The sequence below is a fragment of the Dermacentor silvarum genome, chromosome 8 (assembly GCF_013339745.2).
Source record: "Dermacentor silvarum isolate Dsil-2018 chromosome 8, BIME_Dsil_1.4, whole genome shotgun sequence".
Classification (NCBI taxonomy): Eukaryota; Metazoa; Arthropoda; class Arachnida; order Ixodida; family Ixodidae; genus Dermacentor; species Dermacentor silvarum.
In genome coordinates, this window is record NC_051161.1 from 82,935,766 (window position 1) to 82,963,426 (window position 27,661).

Consider the following 27,661-nt stretch of genomic DNA (forward strand, 5'->3'; position numbering starts at 1 on the left):
AACCATGGTTCTCCAAAGCAGATTCTTGGGGCACTTCTGCAACTATTTATATCATGTAAGACACTGATTCTTACCAGGTGTAATGATGCACTAGCTATCGTTGTCAATGCTTTGCACAGTCGGTAAAATTGCTTTTTTTTTCTCCTTTTTGTTAACCAATCGTAGCGCTACAGTGATGGGTGAAGAACAGTGGAACCCCGTTGATACGATCCCGTTTCGTACGATTTCTCGGCACCAACACTCGTGATCAAGAACACAATAAACGACCCAATACAGTTGCGTATATAGTTTATTGGTTTATACATTCCCGGAAAACGTATTTAGGCACCATCGCTTAGTACATTGCCAAACTGTGACCATATGATACATTCCCCATGTGATGCTATCAGTCATTAAGTGACTTGCCAGTTGCAATGTACATTTTGGTCACAACATCAAACAGGAATGCCTTGTCAATCCCGGAATTCTGGGGAAAAAGAAAAACACAAATGTCAGCGCAGTAATTCACATTCACTTTTGCAATAACAAGCTTATGTTGTCCAAACTGAATGCAGTCTTATAATTCAACTATTTCATGCGGAAAACACTGGGGCTGAGCATTGACTTAAAGTCCTAATAAATCAGGAACATTTAATCGATTAATTAGATTTGTAGGCTGAAAAGGCTAACTAAAGTGGTGATTGACAAACAAATTTTAACCCTTTGGAAGTCACTGCTGCACATGTAAGGCAACGTCCAAATGTACAAAAAAGCTGTAGCAAGGCATGTTGTTGGGCTAGTCTGTTCATAGGGACGTCTTCTTGGCGCAGTTTAAACATTTTGCTGAACAAGCAAGCCAGCTCTTTCTGAACAAAGTGCCACCTACCTAACATCAATCTGGAGGTGCTGCATACCTTCCATGGCCTATGAAAAAAATCGGCAGAGACACAAAGCATTATACAGTGGAATCTCGATGATACGATCATGGCTAATACGAATATCCGGATGATACGAATTTTTATGAAGTCCCGGCCGAGCCCCATTACTTTGCAATGTGCTAGAGAACGGTTGTTACGAATCGATTTTCGACCCGCGTCGGTTGATATGAATGAATAAACCCCGCCCCACCGACAGCCGTGAAAGAGAACAGCACGCAGTCACGCGCGTTTTCCCTTTCTCTTTTGGTGCGGAGGTGCGGACGCGACGCCGGAGCGAGCGAAGAGACCAAAATAAAAGCACAAAAGCAACAAAAGCGCCACCGCTTCAAACTTCAAACTCTTCGCGCCCAGTCACGGCTTCCGCGCTGTCCGGCGTCTATCGCTTCAACAGAAACTGAGCGGCGTAAGCACAGCGCATACAAAGGTGAGAGCCGTGTGGAGATCACGGTGCGCGCGACAACACCGACAGCCGGCACAGGCGCAAAGTACAAGAACGCATTTGTTGGCAGAGTAGGAGCCCCCCCCACACTTCCTCCTTCCCGCGCTGCCTTCCCGCTTTGCTCCTTTCGCGTGGGGAGATTGCGTCGCCAGTTACCTTTGCGCTCGGTTGCAAGATATGCATTTGGCGCCGCAGCACAGCGTCGCCCCCCCCTTCTCCCCCTCCCTCCCATACCCCCACGGCCGTTCGCGCAACAGAAGTCGCGTTTGCTCTCCGCTGTGCGTTCGCTGTCCGTGAAGGTGCGCGTCCTTTCACTTGCACATACGGCGCATGGTGACGACTTTATCGCCCTTGGACTCGTGCTCCACGTCTCATGCTCCTCCTCCGCATCGCATTCGTTGATCTCTCCCATCGGTGGGTGCACCTCATGCTCGCTACCGCCCTTGTCGGCGAGATTTTCCCGCAGAAGCCACAATTTCGTCTTACGCGGCTGCACTGTAAGCAGTATGCGTATACATGGAGTTCTATGGGAGGGTAAACGGGAGTCGGAAAAGGCCGCATTGTAGCCAGTTCTGCACTATATAAACGGTTACGTTATAAGTGGTCTATACTGTAAATGCTTTTTACGTACATGTGCCTGAGTGAGGTCACCTCTCAGACTCTTTAATTTAGCTAGTTTTAATTGTGTTTCGATGATACGAATTTCGGCTAATACGAATTTTTTCCGTGACCCCGTGAGATTCGTATCATCGAGATTTCACTGTAGTAGTCCCTTTGGTGAAACTTTTAGTCAGCCAGATGGCTGTGACGTGATGTGTGCAGTGACACAGACCTTAGGCACACCTTTAGTCAACCGGAACCGTGGAGCCGCCGTGACGTCGGGGAAGCATGCTCATCACGCACCCCAAAGGCCCAGGTTCAATTTCCACCCAGACCGAAATGTACCAAATCTTCTTTTCAAAGCCGTTAATTTACTTTGCTTACAGGAACCTCCCTGAGAAATTCAATGTCAATCCGAACATTTTTTACGTGCTTTTGCTCCTTGCGACGTCGACCATTTTTGGTACCATCGCTCAGTCACGTCGCCGCACTGGATTTTCACATAATGCGGCATGTAATGCTTCTGCATTAAAATTTGTTGTTAAATTTGATAAAATGTGCTGCCGCCTCTCAAGTTCTACCAGAACTTATTTTTTACTTCGCTCTACAGTGGCCTCCACCGTGATAGTTTAGCACTATTCCCACTCCTCCTAGTTTACTGCCGCGTCATCACGCCCACGCTTGGAACTTTATATTTGGCATTCTAGCGCATGTTGTTTTGAGTTACGAGCGTTGAGAAAATGCATTTCTGTCTTATTTCTTATTTTGATACGACCAGCGCAAAAAAGACGCGAAATACAAAAAGAGTTGTGCTCGTCGCTTTTATTTTTGTATTTCGTGTCTTTTCTTGCGCTGGTCGTATCAAAATGAAATAGCAACTAGGCCGGTCTCACACCTTACTTCGTTTCTTATCAATAAAAGTTCTATAGCCAGATGCCAGCCCGCATGGCTCCCTCGTAGACGTGCGGTTACTTTGCTCACAGGCGGGTGCTCGCAAACTCAATACGGCTGCATGTGCGTCTCTTTTTGAGAGATGTGCAAGGAATGACCGAATATCGTCTAGTGATCAAACAATTGATCACTACAAGTTTCTCACTTGCTACATCTTTTCGTACATTTTCAAAATATAATTTGATCGCTTAAAAACCTTTTTAACTTACTTTTTGTTGAAATAAGTCACTGTGAAGAATGTACAACTTCAATATAAAAATTTGACACTGGGGGACGCATTTCTTTAAAAAATTTGACCTTTAAAGTGCAAACCTTTCTGGGCCAACTTTTTATTACATAATAATAATAAATATGTATATTTTTTTATGACTGATTCATTTGTTACTTTATGTTGTCTGTTACCATCAATTTCTTTAATCTTTTTGACTTGCAGATAGGCATGACTACGCAGACAGCCTACATGCAGCTTCACATTTCGGGGAACATCAATAAAGCTTGCTGTTGTTTCCTTCGCATCATTTCTGGTGCTGCGAGGAGAAGAAATCTGAGATGCATCGGCGGCAAAGCTTTTTTGTTAAATCGTGTCCATGTTAGAGTGGCCGCCAGAGGCTCGAACTCTTCTTTGCAATCTGTAGTACTAAGTTGAAGCTCTGAACACAACTCACTAGAGTTTTCCAGATTGAACTGTTGAGGTGAAGAAACGCTTAAAGACACCATGATTGTGGCATTGAAAAAGGCAACAATATTTAGTGTTGTACCCTGGGGTGGAGCCGGACTTGTGTGCAGCTTCTGCCAACCGCACCCCCAATAAAATAATTTTTATTGGGGGTGTGGTTGGCAGAAGCTACAGGAGGTCTGCGAATATTTGACAGGTTCGAATATTGTATTTTTAATATTCGTATCCAATTCGAAAATGTTGACTATTTGGCTGGATACGAATATTCAAATGAAATCAAATACATTGCTGGCTGTGCAGGACCAAAGTTCTTAGTTTGCAGGACATAGTTCTTAGTTTTTGTTTCTATCTAATCTAAGAATATTGGGGTGATTTTGTGCTGAATTTTGCTATGATTTCGTGCTGCTAGCGAAATTTTGCCTGTAAAGCAGACTTAGCCACTAAACGTCTAAACTATGCAAAAAAGCCAGCTTCTCAGCAGCAAGAGTGCACTTTTTTGCAGCCCAATTTTTAATTCTGAGCTTATTACTTGACAGCAAGTGCGATGAGTGATGACTGGCACGGGATCAAATACCTCCAAGTTGACGGGCATTTGATGCCGTATAATAAGGCTCACGATCAGAGAGCAAACTGGGATAGCCTATATTCTAGTTGACATTAAGAGGAAAGAAATGGAGCTGGGCAGGTCATGTGATGCCTAGGATGGATGCCTAGGATGGACCATTAGAGTTACAGAATGAATACCAAGAGAAGGGAAGCGCAGTCAAGGCTGGCAGAAAACTAGGTGGGGTGATGAGGTCACGAAATTTGCAGAAATCAGCTAGCGCAAGACAGGGTTAATTAAAAATCACAGGAAGAGGCCTTCGTCCTGCCGTGAACATACATATAGGCTGATGATGATGATAAGGCACAGGCTGGCGAAGACAGCTAGTGGGAGTTCCTAAATTTTCCAAGTTAACATGAGCCAAATACACAATGCTTTAGTATAACGGCTTACTAATCTAGTTTTTTAACACTGGCAATGTAATTGCAGTGTGCCAACAGAACAAATTAACCCAACTTGCTAATAAATGCATGTGCATATATCATTCAGTACTTGAAGCTAAGTACTATTTGTATTAGAAAATTTTGATATTTGCACACCCCTACTTATTACTTCTGCCAGCTTAACTGAAGAGGCACTTGCATGATCTCACCTGATGAAATGCAATAAAAATAAATTCAATAAAGCAATTAACCAATTAATCGGAAGGTTAAATGATTTCTGATCCCTATCTAGAAGAGCTGCACCCTCACTATTCACAGACCCACGACCCTTGCTACCAAGAGGTTGGCTTTCCTGCAAAGCATAGTCGTTTCGACAGCTGACCAAATTTTAGGCGCCAAATTCTATCATGACAGGAGTGTGCCAAGTAGTACAAAATTCAGCACATACATTCATGAATTATGTAGAAACGAACATGAAGAATCACATCTGCCACTATATGGCCAGCAGTATACATACTCAATTTGTTTAGAATATTCCATCACAATAAATATTTGAAAAATTTCGAACACATTGCCTTCGGTTTGAATACGAATATGAAACTACAATACTAGGCCTTTATTCAAATTTTTTAATATTCGCACTCGCCTACATTAACAAATTTTTTTGCAAATTCTTCCAGTAATTTAAATAAAGGAAACTGGCATAAAGGTAGAACTGAAGAAGATCGAAATAAAAACGTGGACACCATATTCGAAATAAGCACATACAATTACACATCTACGAGTTTTCAGCCCCATAACACAAAGCATACAGATTTTAGTAATTTTTGGTCGAAGATACAAGTCAATGAACCCTTTATGTTCAGGAAGCTTTAGCTTGGGGGCTCCTATCTAAATATATGGGAAAGGAGAAATCATTTTTCTCGGCAACCACTGTACTGAATTTGATGAGGTTTGTTACATTGAAAAGGAAAAGTTAAAATCTACTGACTGTAGGAAGTGGATTTTTGGTTTAGGCTATCAATTCTTTAATAAAAATAATTGAAAACTGCAAAATTTAGAAAGACTAAACTTGAGCATTGCACGGGCCTGGGCCCGGCCCATGCTCTGGTCAGGTAAACTATCTTTATTGCAGGCCCAAGCTGGGCTCGGGCCTCGGTCCAGCCCGTAATAGGCATAGATCTCCATCAGGCCCGTAATAGGCCGGGTATGCTATTGGTGACTTGAAAATTGCCTGCTATAGGTAGGAAAAACTATTTTGCCAGTGTGAGGTGGGGTGATTAGGCATGGTTTCTTCAGGCTGGCCAGATGTTTGATGGCGACCTCTTCAGCTCGTTCTATGGCCGGTAGTTGAGTGTCCAAGCTAGAGCTGTGCAGCACCACCTCCTTTGCTTCAGGTGAGGAGAGGCCATCAAGTTACGAGGAGGCTTGTCCTCCTCCCAGTCCCATATTATGCGATTCAGTGTTGCTAGAAACGTGCTTACCTCTTCCTCCCTCCCTCTAGCGTGGGCTCACTTTGCCCCCCCCCCCCCCCCCCGCTCTAGCTCGCTTTTGATCATGTGACCTCCAACATTGGGCATAGTGGAGGACAGCGCACACGAAGCCTTCTCGTTCACTCTCGCAAGCTTTCTTCCGTATAGACAGCAAATAGCTTGCAGGGCGTGATCTTATCCCCTTTCGACTTCATACGGCACGCCAAGGCGATATCGACAGTGAAAATTTGCCTGGAGTGTTCATAAAATTGCTGTCGCAATAAAAATTCCCGGCTTTACCAACTTTTGAGTCAGGAGAGCCTGTGGGTCTCTGGGAAAGCCGGGACAGGCTTACACTGCTCAGATTAGTCTACATCACGGGTTCCCGTCGGTCTCTTAGAAAACGTTCCCAGTGTCAACCCTCGACCACCTGACGCTCGTCAACACGCGGATGCACCCGGTGCGCTCACAAACAGGGAAGCACTTCCGAGATGAAGCGAAAGTGCGCTTAAGGCCTAAGGACACCTAGAGTTACTGTATGGCTCCCTTTAGGGAGCCAGAGTTGCGCCAAGTTACGCCATTGTGGTTTCCAAAGCTATGCAGGAAAGCCACTCGACGTACACGAGGGAGCCGTGCTCGCGCAGCAATACCAGCAGCGCTTTTTTTTTTTCTTTTAATTCTTTATCATTTTGCAGGTACAAGTCGATCGCTCACCTCACGATTACGAGCCTGTATTTTAAGCTTGCGTGTCTTATTATCAAATGATTACTGAAAATTCAGCGTGTGACGAACAGGTACCGGCGCATGGTGGCAACATCTGCGAGCCTTTCCCATTTCTATACAAAGCGTCAAATAAAATACTAAGCTTTTATAGATTACCTATAATTCTCATAAGGAATGCATGTGATCACAGCTCGCAACAGCTGAAAGATGTGAATGCAGGTATTCAAAAACACGCTGTCATGTCCAACATACCGTAGTGTTGATGCGGTGCGTGTTCAGTGCTGCGCATTCACGTTTTCGCCAATTTATTAATGAGTTGTACTTCTGTTGCTTCTGTGGAGCGACCACAATTAGTTCTATAGCTCCCCAGTGTCGAGCGCGCTCTTGGAGAATGATGATGAGGGTATCCTGACCTAGAAGTGCGTGGCGGCAGTGCATTCTGAAAATTGCAATGTTAGTGAATGAGATCTGCAAAGTCTAACACGAGGTAGAAAAATTAAATCTGTCAAAGTGTCAGCTTTCGTAGTCATTGCTTTCTATTTTTTCTAACCTTAGACTGGTTTGCCAGGACTGAAAACATCACATATCGCACTTCAACTTGCTGGACTCGGTTTATGTCGAACTTGCATTGCGCTGAATACCTTACATGTTGAAACAAAACCGACACAGTCCGCATTCACTTACATTATGAAACACAGTACTAAAGTTGATGCCTGAAAAGTCAACCATCAAAATCAACCGCCATTGAAATAAAGCGTAATAAAACAAGAATTGCTTGTTCCACGGTAAATGTGGTTCCATATGAGCGTTACCGTTGCGTGTGATCAATTTATATTTTGTGGAGTTATAAATTTCAAGCAAGTTTATCTGCTTGAGTTCTGGCATTGTACGTTGCAATGGTTTTTTGAAATACAATATTCAGATTAAGTTGTTGGTGATTGCGTACATGAGTAGTGCCCTATTCCTTCGATATATATTGCCGCGCAACTTCTTTGGCAAATGTAGCACAGGCTTTCATATCGCACGTTAACGCACAAGTATAATGGGTTGAATATATCATCTTTATTTCCACTTTACCTGTTCATTTACCAGAAACAACACCAGGCGGAGTCCTGACACAGTCAAAACTATCTCTAGAAAATGTCCTGTGCCGCGGATGGTATCTTCATAATTACTGAGAATAGGACCATGCTTCGCTTACGCTCAAGAGCTAACAGTTCGAACCGGGCCCAAATCATTCGGGCCCAGGCCGGGTATGAGTCAGGTTTGAAACTACAGAGTCGGGCTAGGGCGGACCGCCGCATAGCACTTTTGGGCTCGAGCCGGGCCCGGGCCTGAAAAAGCGGCCCGTGCAGTGCTCTAGACTAACTATTAAGTTTACAGTTCTAACTTGGCAATGAAAAACAATATCACCATTGTAACAAATCCACGGAAGCTGTACAACATACCAAATATGTCCTCTTTTACTCTAACGGATGCATTTTACAAAACTGCGACATGAGAATTTGGTGCCGAGTTATGGATTTGCAAACTTCAAGCTCCTATTAATGCGTTAGCATTAGGAGTGTTAAAGCGGGAAAAAAATGTATATGTGTGAAGTGTGGGAATCCGATCATATCGTAGAGGGCACATTATATATATATATATATATATATATGTATATACAAGCGCAATGTGAAATTCGCAGTCAACTACAATGCCGCTTTGTCAGTGCAAAATCGCAGTGTCGATCGCAGTGCAGAGCGCTGCGATCGTGCTTCATTTTCAAAGCTGTGACGATTCTCATTTACTGCCTCAACACAATGTTTTACGACTGAGTCACGAGATCGTGTCCCCGCCCGCGAGAGATGGGGTTATACGAAATATAAAAATATATGTAAAAAATAAATTCCGATATTTTATGCGCCAAACCCAACACACGATTATCAGGCACGTAGTGTAGGACTCGGGATTATTTTTGAGCATCTGGGGTTCTTTAGCGAGCACCTAAATCTACGTACACACAAGCGTGTTTGCAATTTGCCCCCATTTAAATGCGGCCGCCATGGAAAAGATTGAATCAGCGACCTCGAGCTAAGCAGCGCAACGCCAGAGCCACTGGGTGATCACATCTAGCGGTTATATGGAAGATACATTTAATATGTTAGGTTTGTTGTCCTCACAGTGCTGACAATAATAAAGCTAACACTATAAAATACCTGCTTACGTTCGCATTGTATACAGCTCAAGACGGTCCACCAATGGATCGCAATGTGTGTCGTCTTACTTTGAACGAAAACACATGAAAACGACATGAACAAAAGAAAAAAAGAAAACTAGCATGCTTGCACTGGGGATGCAATGCTAAAGAGACAGCCGAGCTGATGGGCGCCTAGCTAGTCCTGGCTTTTGGGCTATGCTAAGTACTACCAAGTCATCCCCAGCATTTTCCGGTATTTATTGATCGATTATTGATTGGCTATTGCAAGGTATTGGCCACATATTTGGGCTAGGCTAAGCACTACCAAGTCATCCCCAGCATTTTCCGGAATTTATTGATCTATTAGCTATTGATTGGCTACCGACTGACTATTGCAAGGTATTGACTATCAATGACTGTCGCAAGTCATCCCCAGCATTTTCCGGAATTTATTGATTAGCTATTGATTGGCTATCACAAGGTATTGGCCACGTATTTGGGCTGGGCTAAGCAGTACCAAGTCATCCCCAGCATATTCTGGAATTTATTGATTATTGTTCGATTATCGATTAGCTATTGATTGGCTATCGCAAGGTATTTGGGCTAGGCTAAGCACTACCAAGTCATCCTCAGCATTTTCCGGAATTTATTGATCTATTAGCTATTGATTAGGCTATCGACTGACTATTGCAAGGTATTGACTATCGATGACTATCGCAAGTCATCCCCAGCATTTTCTGGAATTTATTGATTATTGATTGATTAGCTATTGATTGGCTATCACAAGGTATTGGCCATGTATTTGGGCTAGGCTAAGCAGTACCAAGTCATCCCCAGCATATTCCGGAATTTAATGATTTATCAATTAGCTATTGATTGGCTATCAATTGACTATCGCAAGGTATTTGGGCTAGGCTAAGCACTACCAAGTCATCCCCAGCATTTTCCGGAATTTCTTGATTATTGATTGACTATCGATTAGCTATTGATTGGCTATCGCAAAGTATTGGCCACGTATTTGGGCTAGGCTAAGCACTACCAAGTCATCCCCAGCATTTTCCAGAATTTATTATCGATTAGCTATTGATTGGCTATTACAAGGTATTAGCCATGTGTTTGGGCTAGGCTAAGCACTACTAAGACATCCCCAGCATTTTCTGGAATTTATTGATTATTGAACGATTAGCTATTGATTGACTATTGATGACTGACTAAGCTTAAGTAGTCCCAACCATGCTTACCTAGACTTAGCCAGACTCAGCTTCACTAGTTCACAGGGTTATGTGCCATTTCGCTTAGGCTCTTTCTGCACTACCGCCAGGATCAACCCACATTTTTTGTGGACAACTAACAGAACAACTGGCCTAAACAGCTCCGCTGTTAAAATACAGATGATAATTGGAGTGCGCCGTGCTGCGTGAGCACACTGTCAGAGTGTGAGCAAACACATGAAAATGAAGCTATTCTAGCCGGAGCGTAGCAGGCGACGTCATGGAAGCGCCGTTCGCAGCGCCGCCATCAGTAGCGCACGAGGCCAATACAGGGTGTCCCAACTATCATGCAGCAAGATTTAAAAATATACAAATGCGTAGCTGGAACAAAACCAAGGGAATGCTGTTTGCCGTAGCTTGGAGATAGAGTATCTTTCGCATTCCACCTAATTAGATTAGTTGTAATTAATCAACTTCTCAAATATTATAATTAGATAAGAAGCGTCAATGAGAAAATTGTAGAGCAACATGAGAAACTACCGATACAGTTTTCTGGTGCTCAATACGTGCTACATAAAAGTGTTTTTTCAAGCGTGAAAGAAGTCAGCAAATACATGCAAAATTGCTGTGCGACTGGCCACTCAAGGCACGCGCGCGCCTCGGGGAAACAGTAAACAATTAATAAAATAATTAAAAAAGGTCCTAGGGCCTTCATATTTTGATATGATGGCTTGTATTGCCACTGGAAAAACGGCTTCCCAGCAATGCATTTTTGTTAAGAAGTGAAGCCAACTTTAAGAAGATCGGTGTAAGCTTGGTCTTTGTAAGCTGGCTTTCCCACAGTATGCGTTGCAGTGAAGCTTACTCATTAGAAAAAATGCGATGCAAACGGGGCCCGATAATGCTGTTGCGTTCTGCTCTTAAAGTCGAAGCTTAAGCATCCTCCAGTTTTTTCGTTCCCAACCATGTATTGGAGTTTGCTAACAAAGCTGTAAGGTTGGTGTTTCTGTTTAATCTGCCATGGGTTACTGGTTCACAAATATATGCGTTCATCGCTTTGACGTCCTTACCAGTTGAAATTTCCACACGCACTTGCCCACATCCGGCTATTTCTTTCGTTATGAATTCATCATCATCATCAGCCTATTTATGTCCACTGCAGGTTGAAGGCCTCTCTCTCCCTGTGATCACCAATTACCCCTGTCTTGCGCTAGCTGATTCCATTGTGAATTAACAAAGTGCAAAACTTGTTGTCATTCACAGGTCATGAAGCCAGTCTCCTTTGCGCTGGACGTACTTCAGCGACAGGAATGCATGTTCATTGGTTACCTGCTTCCAACCCTGACCGTCCTGGAGAAGCGAATTAAATATGAGGCCATGAAGGGACTGACGTATTGTGGCCCTCTGACAAGTGCAGTTTTCGCCGGGATCCAAAAGAGGTAACTGATGTCAACATCTGCGTTTGAATATGCTGCTTTTCTAATGTATTGTTTGGGATTGCAGGTTTGGACAAAAGAAAACGCGAGTTGCGTAATCCCAAGGTTTAAGCTATCATAGATCCCAGCCAGCGCACATGTTGCCACCTCGTCCGCGCACCAAACCCTTCCAGCTACCATCCAGAATACCATCCGGGTCCTTGGACTCTTGCTGGAATCGCTCGGGGGCAACTCACAGACTATAGCCCGCATCACCACCAAGACGGAGAACATGCTTAGGCTTATCCTCAAGGTCTCGAACCGCCGGGGGAGTTTAAGTGAAAGCAATCTCCTCAGACTCTACCACACGTTTCTTATGAGACACGTTAATTATGTAGCTTCCGCGTTGTGCTGGTCTAAACGGGAAGAGGCCAAAATCGACGTCCTCATGCGCAAAAGCATCAAACGTGTGCTGGGTTTACCAGTAAACCATGCACTACCACTACCAACGTCTCATGCAACTAGGCATGCACAACACCCTGTCAGAGGTGATCGAGGCCCAACGAGTGGCCCAAATAATACGACTCTCATCATCGCGAGCAGGGAGACGGATCCTAGAATCCGTTGGATGTGGTCACCAGGAAATCACGGAGCGCAACGCGACCCTATCACCCATGGTCCGAGATACGTTCAAGGTAGATTCCCTGCCACGTAACGTCCACCCTCAATACAATGTAGGGCACCGGATAGCCCCGGCTCGTTCCCTATTAAAAGTGGCTGCGGCCACTACGAATCTTGCATGTTTCGTTGACGCTGCCCAGTACGGGCGGTCTGATCACTATGTCGTAGTTTCGGTTGATTTGAATGGCACTCTCATTAACTCAGCATCCGTGCGGAAGGTTTCTGCAACAGTAGCCGAGCAGGTTGCTGTAGCTATGGCACTGAAGGACACTCTACGTCCCCATATCTTTACGGACTCTAGGTCTGCAGCCCGAGCGTTCGCCTCCGGCTCGATCTCAAAGGAGGCGGCAGCTATCCTCGGCACCGAGGCGGCTGCTGGTTTTCATATCATCAAATGGTTCCCGGCCCATATGGCAATCAATGTGCACTCTGAGGTTGTTAACGCCAATGAGTTAGCCCATGACTGCGCGCGAGGTATAACACACCGCGGCGGCGACTTAGGACTGTACAGGGATTCGCTCCTCACCTTCCATGAAATCTTGGCACATTATCAACTTGCTCGGCGGGCCTTTCCGCTACCACATCCTAAACTCACTAGACCACAATCGTCGGCCTTTCGCGTGCTCCAAACGGGGTCGTTCCCCTCCAGGGGCCGATTCAGTCACTTTGCACCTAATGTAAAACCCCACTGTCCAGACTGTGGGGAGGCGTACTGCTCTTTACCTCATATGTTCTGGCAATGCCCTGCATTATGCAGCTCATCGCTTACCACTCTAATGGACTGGGAGGCAGCCCTTAACAGCGGCGACCTCTCAGAGCAACTATGGGCTGTCCAGAGGGCCTGCAACAGGGCGGAGGACCACAATCTTCCGACCCCAGCGTGGGTGTGGCCCGCGACAGCTACGGAGACTCCCTGAAAAGGGAGGTACCCTAAAGCAGTTCCTCAGGACCACCAATAAAGTTCTTTGTCTGTCTGTCGGTCTGTCTGTCTGTCTGACCCTTCCAGCTAAGGAACAGGATAAGCTGTCGCGGTACCTGCTGGTACCAGTTGATTACCCGTTGTTGCAGATGAAGAACTTCGAGACTTTACCAACTTTTCCTCAAGTGCAACACGGCAGTACCCTCAAGCGCTTTGGTGGAACGGTTCTTCAACATTGCGAACAAAGTGCCAATGAAAAAATGGGTTCGTCTGTCGGACACCAACATCGAGATGCAACTCTTGCTTAGTTGAAACAAGGGACTTTACAAAGTTGCGAATATGTATTCTGGACATCTTTTTCCCACTCATACTGCAATATTAAATCAGCATTCATTAAACACCTATGTATTGTTCCTTTCTACGCTATTTCTTGTGCAAGAAATTTAATTATATTGGTGCATGTGAGTAACTTTCTATTTGCACATCTGAAGTGCAGTATCCTGACTGCGCATTTGAAGACCGAAGTGGAAAGTGCCATAGGTGTTGCACTTGTAATAGACGAGCACCAAAGTTGCAGTTAGACATGTCTGGAGTATGTCCGGTGCATCATGAAAAAATTCATTTAGGAGCGTTTCTTTGGATTCTTTTTATCTCCAGATAATCTGCCGCCAGCAGTGTTCAAATTCGTTTAATATACGTAACTCGATGCAAGTTTTAAATTGCTCTTCTTATTTCGCCTCAGGATTATCCTAATTTAAAATATCAAATGTAATGTTATTGTAACGACTCGTTCCAATGTTTGAAGTGCTTGTAATGGGAACTCGTTTCGAGATTTGGAAGGAACGAGCTTTCGTTCCTGTTTTAGAGGAACATGTACAGCACTGCTACTGCAGCCCTGTACTCCCATCCACTTTATGGGGTACTTATGTCTACCTACTATAGAACTAACCCTGGGAGTGTTAGCCAGCACTATCACTCACAGCCATGGCAGTGGATAAAGTACATCCTACATATAGTGCAACTGACGGTGGTCTGCTGCGGACCACCGTCAGTCGCACTTCGCTCCTCGAAGAGGCAGGATGTGTGTCGAATAAGCTCCTGAACAACACTTTGCAATGTGGTGAGAGAGGTGTAAATCTTGGAGCTGGGACCTTCAAGAGGTGCAACGTAATGCCTAACGCATTTCTCTCGCATTTAACGCTTACCGTATATACTCGTGTAAGGGCCGCACTTTTTTTCTAGAATCTTGGCTGGGTGCGGCCCTTACACAAATCAGGCCAATGACGGTCCGCTAAAGGTTCGTAATGTTTCCGCATTTGTAGCAGAGGGTAAGAGAGGCGCAAATTACTTTTTACAAATGTTTTTATTATGACTCAATTTTGCTTTCGTCGCTCCCAGAAGAGCTCACCTCGTCGGCCATATACCACCGATCTGACCGGAAACACTGATAACAGAGCAGAGACGACAAGCCACACAAAGAAATAATGGCACGGTGGCGCCAGCCTGAGCGGCTCCGAGAAAAGTAGCTAGTGCCATCTAGCGGCAAATGAACTAACTTCACTGCACGTCAGACGTTTTGCATTTTCCCAAAAAATTTTGCCCTCCAAAGTGGGGGTGCGGCCCTTACACAAGGGCAGCCCTTGCACAAGTATATACGGTAATCGCCTCTGAACGTTTTTTTTTTTCCAAACCTGCCAATTTTTGGCAATCTTTGTAAAAAAATTTCAGGTCCTAATTCAAAAATCCACTTCCTGAAGTCACTAGAATTTAACTTTCTATATCTAAAATGCAACAAATTTGCTTCAAATTGGCCCACTGCCTATCTCAAAAGTATTTCTGCATTTTACATGCATTCAAAAGGTGGCAATGGAGTTGGGCCCAAGCTAAAGTGTCCACTTAAGTGAGACAGAATGAAAGCTGATCTTTCCTTTAATATAATTCCAGACCTCAACGGTGTGTCTGCTGACAAGCCAGGACTCACCGAGATGAAAATGTTGAGGAGGTTTTCTAACGTCGGCAGCTCGGGGATTAACTTCTGAAGCACCTTGCTGAATGCCTCGAAAATAGAGCGGTTGTATATGCCGGTGAGATAGAAGCTGTGGAAAGAGCAAAACAGACATGCAGGGCATTAAATTGACAGCTATTTATGCAGTCGAGAACTACAAAGAACTTACACTGAATCTTTGAGCAACACAATCGAAAGGTAATCGCTTTAAGGGGCACAGTGTTTTCAAACCCACGTTTGCTGGTTTTCGACCAGGCATGACAAAATTACTCACACTAAGGCTTTTTGTATTAGATCATGTAGTTTATAAAAGACGACCAACACATCTATATTTAAGAAAAAAGACAAAGAACAGAGTTTTCATGCAGATATTTTTTTAAAACTGCAACTGCATAGCCTTAAGTAGTGGCTTGTAGAAATTAACCAGTGAGAGTTAGCTAAACTTCTTGTCCAAATTGTTTTCGCTACAATGTGGGGGTGCAGGCCTTGCATGCCTCTCTTGTCTCATTAGCATCTCTTGCCATTGAATGTGTTTGGTATATGAAAGAATTAGCAGTAATGCTACTGGCCCTTGCCATTTCGGAGCAGCTTTTGGAGCAGTAAAATGGACTTTAGCAGCAGGTTTATGAAATCGGTTGCAAACTATATTATATGCTGCTTTTACAGTGGGCAAGCCATGTGAAAGCAGTAAGTAGTCGGTGGTTCATAAACTTGATCCAAAGTCCAAACACTAAAAATGACACCCCCCCCCCTTCCATCGCAGTTCTATAGCTCTCACTGATGCGGTTAATTAGGAGAGCACTGATAGATAGGCAGCAATGCAGACTTTCCAGCCTGTACTTTTGTATCATGGCTTGTATGGCCTAGGGAATCATGATGAGGTTGCGAGATATCTGGCATACGACAATAGAGTATAAGTCGCGGGTTCGAGGTGCCGATTTGCCTCGTCGCGGGTCCGCGGAATAGACACGAGCTTAGTCGCGCAAGGTGCCGATGTGAAACGCTCGGTAAGCTCAATCGTCCGAGGTGCCGACGTGGTTAGACAGGTACACTCCATGAGCGATGTGCCGACACGCGAGCCTCCAGGAGTCGACACTGCCTAAAACACTCGATGAGCGATGTGCCGACGCGCCCCGCGGGCTCCGACGCTCCAGTCGCAGTTGCACGAAATGCTCAAGAATATAGCTTCATCACTGAAAGGCTGCGGTAGCATTCCGTGCCCGAAGCTTAAGTCCGCGTCACCGATACTCAGAATGGCATTCGGTCACGCTACCTTTCTTCTCATGTCACTTTACCAGTGAGGTTAGCTAAACTTCTTGTCCAAATTGTTTTCGCTACAATGTGGGGGTGCAGGCCTTGCATGCCTCTCTTGTCTCATTAGCATCTCTTGCCATTGAATGTGTTTGGTATATGAAAGAATTAGCAGTAATGCTACTGGCCCTTGCCATTTCGGAGCAGCTTTTGGAGCAGTAAAATGGACTTTAGCAGCAGGTTTATGAAATCGGTTGCAAACTATATTATATGCTGCTTTTACAGTGGGCAAGCCATGTGAAAGCAGTAAGTAGTCGGTGGTTCATAAACTTGATCCAAAGTCCAAACACTAAAAAATGACACCCCCCCCCCCCCCTTCCATCGCAGTTCTATAGCTCTCACTGATGCGGTTAATTACCTTGGCATTCACCTTTCTTCTCATGTCACTTGATCCAAACATATTCAAATAACTAATTCTGCAAATCTTGGCTACATAAGCCAGAATCTAGCCTTTGCCCCTTTTGTAAAACTACTCACATATAATCGAACCCATATTTATAACGAACTCAATAGTTACGCGAAAAGTGGTTGTTATCGAGTAGTTCATTATAAATGGACACGCCCTTAAAAACGCTCAAAAATTAACTGCACTGATACTGGCGTCAGCTGTTACAATTCGGCAGCACATTGGTATGAAAACCAGATTTTCAGTATCATTTTTTATTTCCGGTGCGTTCCTGCACCTAGCTGGAAACTTCCCTTAGAAACGTCCATCTAATACCGCGAAGTGGAGATATATGTGCACGACCTTCGACTGTGCAACAATGTCAGATTAGGCTGTGATACGTGAATTCACTTTGGAGCTTTCTGCCTACATGCGAGCTTTTGCCATTCGTCTAGTAAGCGCAATTACTAACTTCGCAAAAGCATTCACGGTAGTTGCTGGCATATCGCCCACGGACCCAGTCTTGGCTTTCAGCCACCAGTCTGGCCCGTGGTCCTGCACCCAATCACCGAAGTGGTTGGCACCTACTGCACATGTCGTGCTTTGCATATGCCCTTTATAAACAGGGCCATATCTGACAATAAACGCTTTTTCAAACCCTGTTCACGCACGTACACATGGTGTCAGAAGTGGTGGGCAATGCGTTTCATTTGCCTGTTCACCAACGTCTGCCCTTGTATCCGGCACGGCAGAAGTAGAGCCCACGACGCAACAAAGTATGGCATCGACGCTCCTTCTCAGGAGCGTCGACACTACGCACAATGCTTTTCATAACCGGACCACCTGGAAAAGTGAGTTTGCTCTGGCAACTGGATTGAAGCAGCAGCCTAAGGAAGTTCAGGCAGATCCATTTGTTGTGATAATTGGAGAAGAAGGAAGACGAGCATTCTATACCTTCAAATTTGAAGATGAGAACAAAAAGCAAGACGTTGATAAGCTCATTGAAAAGTCTGAAGCCCACTACAAACCGGCAACAAATCTAATGTTCAATGAGTTTCGTTTTGGCTTTCGAGACCAGCGACAGGGCAAGGCTTTCAACGAGTGGCTAATCGACGTTAAAACCCTCGCTCGCCAATGCGAATTCGGAGAACTAAAAGAAAGACTACTGCGCAGTTGAATAATTCTAGGAATCAGAGACAAGAGCTTGCAGGCAGTAACTCCTGGAGCAGAATCCTTCATATGCCAAAACAATCGAAATTTGGCTGGCTAGAGAACAAGGAAAGCATTGTTTTAAGGAAATTCAGGAGGTCAACAGATGAGAGCAGTATACATTCTGTGAAGGTGCGAACCACTCTCAGTACTTGTCAAAGCTGTGGTCTCACAGAACATGGAAAAGCAAGGTGCCCTGCTCAAGGCCAACACTGTAAGAAGTGTGGCGGCCGAAACCGCTTCGCCCGCATGTGTCGTCAACCACAAGCAAGACCGAGGAGTCAAGGACACCGAATACAGCAGGTTGAGATAGCAGAGGAGAATGACTATTTCCTTCAAATGTTGCAAGTCAATGCAATTGATGAGCATGACCCCTGGTCAGCTACTCTAGACATCGCAGGGGCCACCATCCGTTGTAAGGTTGATACCGGGGATAACTGCTGTGTCATGCCCGAGGCTACGCTAAGGAACTACACAACCAGCACAAGCTTGCTCCTCTACGCTAAGGTCGTTCTTTGGGCATAAGGAAAAGGCATCAAAAAGGATTGAGCTTCAAATTGCTAGTGCGATACAAGCTACAACGGCGCTCTTCTTCGTTGTGAAACAAGCAGTTCCTGTGACACCTGGGGCGGTACGTATTCTGTAAGAGTCCAATTAGTGGAGTGTCCATTTCGGCTGTCGCTGATTTGCTGCTGCTTCACGTGCAGGAAGGAGACTGGCTGGCACCTTCCTGCACGTGAAGCAGCAGCCAATCGGCGACAGCCGAAATGGACAGACCGCTCATTGGACTCTTACAGAATACCGCCCCTGGTGGCAAGGTCGCTGAACGCTTAGGGCCGATTTGCCGCATAAACACGGCAGACGCCTCAGAGACTGAAGAACTAATTCAAGATTTTGAAGATGTCTTTAAGGGGTTGGGAGAAACAAGGACGTCGCTTTCCACATGGAGTTGAATCCTGAAACTCAAGGCACCATCAAATCGGCAAGACGGATCGCCATTGCCCTTCAGGAACGCGTCAGAGCGGAGCTCTACAAGATGGAGCAAGATGGAGTCATTGTTAAGGTAACGGAACCTACTTCCTGGTCAAGTCATATGGTTGTAGTAGTAAAGAAAGAAAAGGCGCGCATATGCTTAGACCAATGAGACTTGAACAAGGCACTTCTCAGAGAGCATTACCATATGCCAACCTTAGAAGATATTTTGCCAGGCCTGCATGGAGCAATGTCGCGGCTTGTCACCCGTTCGCCGTCGGCGCAAAGTTGTCAACGGGGTATACAAGCCAGTTGGTCGTTCCGTACTGAAGCGACACAGTGAAAGAGTCAGGAGTAAAAAAAGAAAAAAAAAGTGCTATTTATCGACTGACAACGGTACACAAATTAATAAAATAAAACAATAAAGAAATGACACAAGAAAACTAACACACCTGACCTTAATATATAGCTCAATGATGATGACAAACAAATATGATGAGCAATTAACAGTGGGTATAAAAATGAAACGGGGCATGGATTAAACATACAAGAAGACACTTAACAGTGTTTCACTACAACAAAGTTCAAAAGAAAACAAACAATGTCATACGCATGGCCGGGCCATCGCAGCAAATCCGTAAACCGTGATGTCGGTGCACACAGCTTTCCCGAAGAATGCCAGCGAGCCGATCTTGTTGAGATGGATGCAATTGCTCAGCTGGGTTTCCCGGGAGCCTAGATCTGACGACTTCACTCAAGCAGGTTGAGCTAACTTGAGGTGAACTACCATGACCTAGGTTCATTGCAGACGTTGGTTTTTTCGTCTTGTACGTCAACTAGTTACTCGGAGTTCCGACATGGCTAGGTGGCCCAGGCAATACTGGACAGCATTAGCCCCTCGACTGCTTCTCAGCAGATTACAGGCTCGGCTTCTAGACTGATTAGCAGGGACAAAAACCTGCACTTAAATAGCCTCTCCTTTCCCTAGTTCACTAGGTCGGGGAACAGCAGGTATGGGTGACGGTTCACCTAATTAATTCATGACTCCTCCCTATGGTCTTGGCCACGCCCCTTTTAATCAGGGGCGAGAGAATGGGTGTTTTCCCCCCGCTGTCAGAGGTCACGCCCCCACACTGCACCACACAGACACACATGCACACCCTTGGGTCCGTTGACAAGCACAGAAGCAACAGCAGCAGCTGGCAACACGGCGCCATATTCTTGGACAATACATACGCTGCTAGCAATTTGTGGACACGGTACAGAGACATTCCATATTTCGGGGTTTCCGGAAAGTAGTCGACCCCTCCTGTCTTAGCAACCCACTCAAGGCACTCTCGGGGCAGAGAAGGCATAGGGGTTTGTAGAAAGGACTCTTGGGGCATGCGCCATTGTCGCGCCAACAAAAAAAACTAAATCTGCCTTCGACGTTTTCGTCCGCTTGCCCGAGTGATTGGCAATACCCGTCTTGCTCAGCCGTTCTTACGCCCATGACCTTTTGGCGCCCGTTAATCGCCGACTCGAAACTATGCTGCACCGTGACAAGCAAAATTCTTTTCCACCCTAGATGCGTCGTCGGGATTCTGGTAGATAAAGTTAACGATAAAGATAATGGGTCGAGCTCCCGCTTATGCACAATGAGCACGCCCTATGGTCGATACAGGTTTCTGTGCATGCCTTTCGGCATTTTTTCTGCTCCAGAAATTTTTCAGCATGTGATGCATCAAATACTGGAGGGCTTGATGGGTGTTGCTGTTGTAATAGATGACATCCTTGTTTGGGGACAATCACGAGAGCAGCAGGACAACAATTTGATCGCCTTACTGGCGCGATGTAGACAACACAACTTGAGGCTTATTAAGAAAAAGTATGATTTCCTGCAGCCCAGAGTCCGCTACATGGGCCACATTCTCACTAAAGAAGGGCTTTGCCTGGACCCCAGCAGAGTGGAAGACATCATGCATGTGCCACCCCCACAAAACCGTAAGGAACTGCAAATTTTTCTTGGCGTGATAAACTTCGTGGCCTGCTTTGTCCTGAACATGTCTTTGTCTGCACCGTTTCGCGATCTGTTGAAAAAGGATGTGGCGTGGGTCTGGACAGACCAGCAAGATGACAGTTTTCGCCAGCTTCAAAAAACTCTCACACAGGCACCTGTCCTTGCTTATTTTAGCCAAGGAAAACCTGTGAATTTGTCCGTAGACGCCAGTCAGTGTGGTGTAGGAGCTGTTCTTCTGCAGGATGGGCAACTGGTTGCCTATTCATCGCGTTCGCTAACAGAAACACAGCAGCGGTACGCGCAGATCGACAAAGAAACGCTTGCTATTGTTCATGGTTGCAATAAATTTCAAGACTATATTTTTGGGCAGTCCAAAGTTATAGTCGAGTCAGATCAGAGACCTTTAGAACTGATATTCAAAAAATCGCTGTGCGAATGCCTCCTGCGATTGCAACGCATGAGACTTGTTTTACAAAGTTTCCCAATAAAGGTGACTTATAAACCAAAAAATGAGCTGTTTCTAGCTGATGCGCTTTCTCAGTTTCAAAGTCCTACTGAACTAAAAGATGAGACAGAGCAATTTCAAGTTAACGTTACCTCTTCTCTTCCTGTATCAGACCAATAGCTTGAGAGCATTCGCAATGAAACCAACAAAGATAATGCCATGGCTGAACTGCGCAGCTACACCAAGCAGAGAATGGCCAGAAACTAAAGACAAACTGTCGCATGCCCTGAGCCCTTAATGGCGCTACCGTGACGAGCTGCATGTTGAGGACGACCTGCTACTCAGGAGCAACAAAATTGTCATTCCTCCAGCCAAGGACCGGAGGTTCTCCGTTTGCTACAGGCCACCCACGGAGGGGAAGAAAAAATTAAGATGAGAGCCAGGTAAGTAATGTTTTGGCCCGGAATGAATGTGGACATTTCAGCTCTAGCTAAGTCATGTACAGCTTGCCAAACGTACAAGCGCAGAAACTCTAGACTGCCTATGCTGAGCCACGAGATACCAAGTCTGCCATGGCAAGTCGTCGCGCTTGATATATTTTACCACAGTGGCCAGACATACCTATTCCTCGTTGTTTTCTACTCATTCTTTTTCGAGATTCAAAACTTCCCTCAAGCAATAGCAGAATCCAAAAAGAATGCCTGCTTGCTTGTTTTCGTGACTCATGGGTTCCGACAAAGCTGTGCAGCGATAATGGACCACCTTTCAGCAGTGCTTTCTTCTGGTCTTTTGCGGCCCAGCTAGGAATCATTCACATAACGTCAAACCCATATTATCCTCGCGGTATCGGCATGGCGGAGTGTGCAGTTCAAGAGGCGAAAAAGTTGGTAAAAAAATGTCCTTTTGCAACGTTTGATTTTTACAGCACTCTACTGGAGTGGCGAAATATGCCAAGGGATGAAGAACTGAAGTTGCCTGCTCAGCGGTTGATGGGACGTCAAACCTGAACTCGACTGCCAGTACTCCCTCTGCACCTTGAGCCTCAGACTGTGCCACCAGAGTCCGTTCGCAACCGTCTTCGAGAGATAAGGGAAAAGCAATGAATCTTCTATAACTGGACTGCCAAGCGCCAGCCAGCGCTTCGCAGTGGTTCTCCAGTGTCTGTATACAACACCACACACAGAACCTGGTCCCCAGCTGTGGTCATTGGCCCTGCAGGCCCACCACGGTCGTACAATCTAGTCACAGATAGCGGACAACAGCTGAGGCGCACCAGGGAGCCACCCGACTTCCACAGAAATGCGACCGGTGGCCGACCCTACGACTGATTCTGTTGAGTGAGCCATCTTCCCAGCCTTACGTGGGGACGACGCTGCCTCAACCGGACACCCTTCATTGGAGTAACCGCGTCTGTACAGCACCGCCCCATTATCCTCTGCCAGAAAGAACAAAGTGATAGTGCCTGGACTCTTGAATTTAACTTCTAACTTTATGCTTTAATTTCTCTTCGAAATAAGGAAGATGTAACTAGGGGCTTCATCATGTACACGTGCCCCTAGTTGGCACCTACTGCGCATGTCGCACTTTGCATGTGCCCTTTATGAACAGGGCCGTATCTTACAATAAACGCTTTTTCGTACGCTGCTCATGTACGCACACACAAACAACCTTCCAAGCTTTTTATTTTGTGGCCAAAACCTAGGGAGCTGTGGCGCCGCGTGGGAATCGATCTCTCTCACTTTGCTGGTGATGTGTACGTAGTGGTGTTTGATGCGTATTCCAACTTTCCAGAGGTTGAGAAGCTCACTGTCACCACTACATGTGATGTCATTACGAAGGTCTCAGCTATTTTCACGGGATACAGAATTCCTATTCCAGTGTGTACCGACAATGGGCCTCAGTTCACCTTACAAGAGTTTGTGGATTTTGCACTCCGGTATGACTTTGTCCATACCATTTCGAGCCCTGAATTTCTGCGGTCGAATGTTTTGGCCAAAAAAAGAGAGCAAATAGTCGAACGCATTCTGCCGTGTCTCGTAATGACTTCTGGATGGGCCTTTTATCTTACCGAGTGCCTCCATTAGAGGATGGTGAATCACTGGGAGAATTGTTGCAGGGTGTTCGGCAGTGCACTTTTTTTTGCCTGAATGCAGGCAAAGTGTTTACATAAACATTGCCCACATATCGAAGAGGCATGTACCCAGTTTTATCACACATCTGTTCCCCATGGCCAGGCATGTCAATGTTGTTGAGCATACCACTTTTAACATGAAGTGAAATCTACAAATCGTTTAATATGTTGAGTGTGAAGGGGGTGCATAACCATATTGTAGAGTTAATGCAGTAAAAGCTGCAATTGTGAACACTGTATGCATCTACAAGCTTTTAGCACACAATTGAAATGCATTACAGTCAGCGTAAAACAATGCAGTACACCACCGTGCACAAGACCTCCCTATCACTTCAGGTGCCCAAGGCCCTTTATATAATCAGCTGCATTACAATGTTACAAATGAGTCAATAATTGCATGTGCCGCCTTGTCTGTGATGCTGCCTTTTCTAGCTTTTCATCCATTAGAGGATGGTCAATCACCAGGCGAATAGTTGCAGGGTCATTGGCTGCACGCCACTTTGCCTAAATGCAGCATCAAAACTGAACGCCCTGTAGTAAAACACTGCCAGTCATCCAAGGGCCAACCATTGCGACCACTGCAGCATGGAGACACGGTATGGGTTCGCGATGGCCGCCATTGGTCGCGCAACACGATGGTTCTCCAGATGGTGTCTCCTCGATCGCACATGGTGAGAATGTACAATCACCGCCTTCTAAAGCGAAATAGGCAACATTTGCTGCGAACCCGAGATTACTACAACATCGTTGATGACGACGTGGACTTGAACCCCGAGGTCAACAGGCCCTTAAGTCCTAATATCGCATTCGGTCACGGTCAGCCAAGTGATGGACTTGTTACAAGCACTGAACACGTAGCGTCAGGTACAGCTGCTGGAACAAACATGACAACCATTCCATGCAGGTCAACCCGGCAACGCACAGGACCTAAACCGCTGACAAACGACGCCAATTTTGGGCAAGTTTCTTAGTGGACTGTCAAGTCTGATTTCCTCACAGAGGAGAGAAGATGCGTCAGGTGTGGCTATCACACAAGTGGCCTGATAACGAGCCAACGCTCCCCTTCCCTTTCCTTCGCTGCAGCCGCAGCTATAAATTGAAGCACAAACGGCTGGGGGTGTTTTCTTTCTTGGCCCAGCCTACTGAGGTGTCGTGTCACTGCATCAAGCAGATGATACAGTTCAGAAGGAAGATTTCTCAATTTTGCACTCATGAGGGCAAAATACGGTGACACGCAATGCTGCTAGTTGTTCATCCCCCCCCCCAGATGCGGCAGTTCAAAATTCCCGCGCATTTTCAACCACTTGGCAACAGGCCAGAGTCGCTCCGCTGATGAGTTGACAGCCTTGGCTGAGTGTTGTGCACTATCATGTTGGAATGAAACACGAATAGTGGAGTGCAAGGCTTCTGGTATACACTGCGCAGTGCAACCAGGGCCACAATAAAAACCTGGGCATGTGTTATTTAGGGATTCGCAGCTTTGCATCCTTTTCCAACATTTGCGAAAATCACTCAGCTTAAAGGGGCCTTGGGCTTGATGAAATAACATAGTCCGCGGGTAGCATATGCTGTTGTGAACATCTCAGCCAAGTTCTGCTGTCGTACGCGGTCCGTGGAGCTCGCAAGTGGAACGCGAAGTCGCCTTTCTCTCAAACGCTCTCATTTCAAAAGACCCCATGATCCTCGCTCTTTTCTGTGTGCTTTATTTCGTAATAAAGCAAACTCCGATACACGGCTGCTACTGGTCGCAGCCGCTGCGAGGTGCTGCCACGAGTCCAGTGGCTAAGTGCACTGCGGCTTGCTGAGGACAACCGTGTTTGGTTTACGTTTAGCGCTTCGTAGGCACCAAAATCAGAAGTCCAAAATGAATTTGAACTGCGCGTCACGGTGACGTTTCCGAGGCGGAGCGTTGTGACCCCGCCCCACTCCGCCGTAGCCTTCGCAGTGCAAGGCATTGAAGGAGGAAGGGGAGCATAGCGGAGGCCGTGTTTGACTGCCAATATCTCCGCTTCTGCTGAATGCATTGAACTACTTTTTGTGGCAAAGTGACTCGCTCGCGCCGGTCACAAGCGGTGGTGAGGGCTGCGTAGTTCGGCGGGCGAGTGGATGCAGCAGCAAGATGCCGCGAAAAAAAGAAGCCGAAACCGACAGCAAAACTGAGTGGCACTGCATAAGGCCATATGAATCCTCTATAAGGCGTTCGCAAACAGTTTTTATCTTCCAGCCGGATTTATTTTTTGGCTTGTACTGGCCGCGATTCCACACACCACAAATTATTTTTATTCAAGCTCTCCTAGATCAGTTAAACGTCCAAATTTGTGAGATGAGCCCTGTTTGTTGCAATACCAATTGCATTAAAATACCGATAGTTTCCCTAAAAATGCAAAGGCACTATCTTACTGCATGCTAAGCTCTATCTTAAATGATCACTGTTAGCATGCTCCGATCAAGACAATTATTGCCACTGACTGCTTCCCAAAATTAAGAAAAGTGTGGCATTGGAATATTTTCTCCTATTCTTGATTGGTCCTATTCTCTTCGCCTCCCAGACTTTGTACCTATCTTTCTAGCAGAATTTTTAGCTGCAGTTCTAGCCCTCCGTAAACTAAATACATTAGCATGTTCCACAGTGGTCATGACAGATTGTCTATCTCTGTGCTCCTCCTTCATGGCTTCAGATAATTCCTCGGTTTTGCGAACTTTCAGATCATTAGTGTTCTCTTACTTAGCTTTGATTAGATTGGTTTGGGTACCAGGGCATAAGGGCCTATTTCTAAATGAAATGGCAGACTCGTTGGCGAAAGCGTCACTGAATAGAACGGTCATTCAAATCCTACTGGCTTCAGTTTTTATCATAAGGGCTCGATTTCGGAGAAAAGTGATGCTGCGTAAATTTCAAGCCCCTTCTTTAACAAACTCGTCAGATTTTCAGCACTTGTCGCATGATTGGAATAGTAATGTCAAACGCAAGCACTTGAAGTCGCAATCACCAGACTATGCTGCCGAATTCCATTTCTAAATTTTTATCTGCACAGAGCTGGTCTGGTTCCCTCACCGAACTGTCCCTCTTGTGGGCACCATGAAACATTAGATCATTTTCTCATTGACTGCCAAATATATGCTGAATTACGAAAAATAACCTTAAAAACACCGTTCCGCTTTCTTAGATTAGACTTATACCCTAGTTACAAGGGCGTGCTAACCGCAGTTAAGACGCACCTCAGTTACGGCCAACAGCAGTTACACCCAGTATTAAATGTTCAAAATTTACTATCTTTGGGGGCTTCGACCCTTGGTAACAACAACATAAAGGTTGGCGATGCTATCCAAGATGTTATTGCAGGGTCAGAAAGATTTAGATTATAAAATCAGAGCTTAAGGTTCCATTACATATTTACAAAATTGATGATTAGCTGTTTTTTTAGTTTTCATTTATTCCTTAATTTTAATAAACTCATGTGATAAAATCTACCTATTAATTCCCATATACGTATCTATTCCCAAATTTTGTTTGCATTATTTTATAATTCTCCTTAGTTATTATGTTGAACTACCCGGTTCTTGGCCAATTCCCATGAGTGGGTATGTGCCGCTACCATCTAGGCTCTACATCTACACTGCAGAACTACTCGTCTTCACGTTTGTAACCAGCAACTACACACAGCACGGCTACGGTGCTGTGGGCCGCTTGGTTCGGCGGGCGAGCGGGCGCAGCAGCTGCGCACGGCAGGACGCCGTGAAAAAAAAAAAGGAAAGCCGAAACCGGCGCCAAAACCAAGCGGCACTGCAAAACTACGCGTCTTCGCGTTTGCAACCAGCAACTACACACAGGACGGCTGCGGACAGCCCCGTTCGCAGGCTACTGCCGTCACCGCCGCCGTAAACGCCCAGGTCCGCACAGTCAAGCAGCAAGCGATCGAAGACGCAGCAAGCATGGGAAGTGAATTACGCCTCAGTCGATCACAGCGTTAAAAAACGTGAAGAACAAGAACGGCATAGGAGCGAACATACCATCAACACAAACAGTCCCAAAC

The 27,661-nt window shown here is 45.6% G+C and overlaps 1 long non-coding RNA gene across 1 annotated transcript; it reads right to left on the minus strand.

Annotated features, from left to right (window-relative positions):
- Positions 1-302: 302 nt before the first annotated feature.
- LOC119461516 (uncharacterized) lies at positions 303-27,660 on the minus strand. Its single transcript, XR_005193996.2, has 3 exons — positions 27,639-27,660; positions 15,152-15,266; positions 303-466 (listed from the first exon to the last, which is right to left on the minus strand). It is a non-coding gene; the product is annotated as an uncharacterized LOC119461516 (long non-coding RNA).
- Position 27,661: the final 1 nt, after the last annotated feature.